This window comes from Priapulus caudatus, unplaced genomic scaffold, assembly GCF_000485595.1.
Source record: "Priapulus caudatus unplaced genomic scaffold, Priapulus_caudatus-5.0.1 Scaffold768, whole genome shotgun sequence".
In the NCBI taxonomy this organism is placed as follows: domain Eukaryota; kingdom Metazoa; phylum Priapulida; class Priapulimorpha; order Priapulimorphida; family Priapulidae; genus Priapulus; species Priapulus caudatus.
Genome location: NW_014577829.1, coordinates 181,166 through 183,940, shown reverse-complemented (window position 1 = coordinate 183,940; position 2,775 = coordinate 181,166).

Below are 2,775 nucleotides of genomic sequence, written 5' to 3'. Positions count from 1 at the left end.
AGTTTCAACACTATTTTAAGTCACACTGATTCTCACTATTCAGAGGAGGCCTAAAGAACAATTCTTTGCAGTGTAATACTTGTCGTTTTTATGTTCAATAGAGCGGGCTATTTATGGGCAGTCCACGCCGTTTTTATTGTGAAATTCATAATCTTCAATATGATTTTTAGTCTGCTTCATGCAGAGGATAAGCCAGAAACATTTTCTTATAAGCCGAACCAAAATGTTTAAATGTGATCTTTAAACGCTATTGTATTCTACCCAAGCGACTGTAAAATCTTTCTGTGAATTCACCCAAATAAATTGGGCAGAGTTTAATCCCCCAGGTCGGCTTCCCAAAGACCAACATGCTAACCTCGTTGTTTCCTCCAGTTAGATCTTTATTTCGATCTTCATTCCAATATGTCTCTACTTTTTCGAAAATAATGATTAACTTTTAATCTTTTATATGTAGGAACTTGGAACAGTTTATGTACGGACTAAATGCAACAATTGGCAATGGGTACTCCTGGCTACCAACACAAATCAAACTATATTTCAATATTTCCTCAGCTGTCTTGAATGAGGAACATAACGCGTAGCTAGGAGGGGGGGGCAACAAGGAGCCCGATGACCCACCTCGTTGATGCGAGAGACAAAAAATTAAGAGAGAAGGGCCCTGAGATGGAATTGGTACTATATACGACTATTTCACCTACACCTTAAATAATGAACCAAGAAATGCGGCACAAATTCCATTTTGATGCACATATTTTCAAAATTACGCGCTACACTGTGGGAGGGAAACACCCTGCCCCCGTTGGAGCAAATAGCTTCATCACTGTTGTTGGTCGGCTTAACGTACGTTTTCTCCCCTCCCTGAAAAAACACTGCCTTCATAGCACCATTTTCTAGCTGGAGTACTACGCTAAGGGTCGCACCAACTGGTCCGTGTGTAACGTCAGAGCCTTCAGGCGGCACACAGCGCAGGGGGCCATCGTTCCAAACGTTGATCGGATGCAGTAGTCGAAAAAAAATACAAAGCAGAGGGAGGGGGGTTATGAAGGGATTAGCATATGCCACTTCTGCATGATTAAGTTACCCTAAACTGAATTTTAGTCGTGCAGAAATGCCCATTTTCATGCACGAATTTTTCAAAAATCTCCCTACCGTGGGTGGGGGGGGGGATACCCCTCCCACACCCTACCCCCCTTGGTCGCTTCGCTCCCTCGCCTTGGACCCCCCTGTTTCAAATTGCTGGCTACGCCACTGAATAGCGAGAACATAGCGAAGCGTTAGTGAAACGCGTTGTTCGGTAAAGTTGTTCGGTAAGTTGTTCGGTATGCCTTCGTTCGCTATTTAGTGAACGAACAACTTTCGTCGGTTAACGAATAACTTTTAGCGAACGTTAGTAAAACGCGGCCCTGCTCGGGTGCAGCCTGTGGCAGCGAATTTCATTGATATCGGACATTCGTGAAATTGTGTGTCCTACCTTCTCACACCTTCGGTGCTCGCATTGGGGGTTCGTGTTGGATATAAGGGACCTGTGCCCACGGGTAGGTTGTTCCAGATTGGAGTCATCCGGGGAAAAAAGGAGAATTTGAATGCGTTTATCACTAATAGTAATAAGCAACTAATATCATAGGGCTATGGAGAAAGCTTACCTCGTAACTATGGACTGTTTAAAGTCTCTCAATACCGAGTACAATACAGCTGGTAATTCACTAATTAGTCAAAACAATTCTTATATTAAGTTTAACTTTAACAACAACAAAACTGACGCCATTTTAGAAAGTAGTAAAAGCGCCATCTCTAGGGTGATAAATGAACTATATATGCATTTTTTAGTCAAAACTTTCACCAGTTTATTTAAATGCTCTGCTTTTACTTTCACCAAAGTACAAAATGTGGATATACGGATTAATGCGCGTTTTTACAGTCGCTCTGTTTTCCCTCTCCCCCTCTCTCGCCTTCTCTTTTCTTGTTTTCTTAGGACAAAATGCAAATGTTTCGTAAGGGTACAACACAGGAAGGAGGGGAGTGATGTAGAGAGGAGAGAAGGGAGAGGGAGGAGGGAGGTAGAGAGGAGAGTAGGGAGAGGGAGGAGGGAGATAGAGAGGCGAGTAGAGAGGAGAGAAGGGAGAGGGAGGAGGGAGGTAGAGAGTAGGGAGAGGGAGGAGTGAGGTAGAGAGGAGAGAAGGGAGAGGGAGGAGTGAGGTAGAGAGGCGAGAAGGGAGAGGGAAGAGAGAGGTAGAGAGGAGAGAAGGGAGAGGGAGGGGGGAGGTAAAGAGGAGAGAAGGAAGAGGGAGGAGGGAGGTAGAGAGTAGGGAGAGAGAGGAGTGAGGTAGAGAGTAGAGTAGAGAGAGGGAGGAGTGAGGTAGAGAGGAGAGAAGGGAGAGGGAGGAGTGAGGTAGAGAGGCGAGAAGGGAGAGGGAAGAGGGAGGTAAAGAGGAGAGAAGGAAGAGGGAGGAGAGAGGTAAAGAGGAGAGAAGGAAGAGTGAGGTAGAGAGTAGAGTAGAGAGAGGGAGGAGTGAGGTAGAGAGGGAGAGTAGGGAGAGGAGAGAAGGGAGAGGGAGAGTAGGGAGAGGAGAGAAGGGAGAGGGAAGAGTGAGGTAGAGAGGAGAGAATGGAGAAGGAGGAGGGAGGTAGAGAGTAGGGAGAGGGAGGAGTGAGGTAGAGAGGAGAGTAGAGAGAGGGTGGGATGAGGTAGAGAGGAGAGAAGGGAGAGGGAGGAGGGAGGTAGACAGGAGTAGGGAGAGGGAGGAGTGAGGTAGAGAGAAGAGTAGGGAGAAAGAG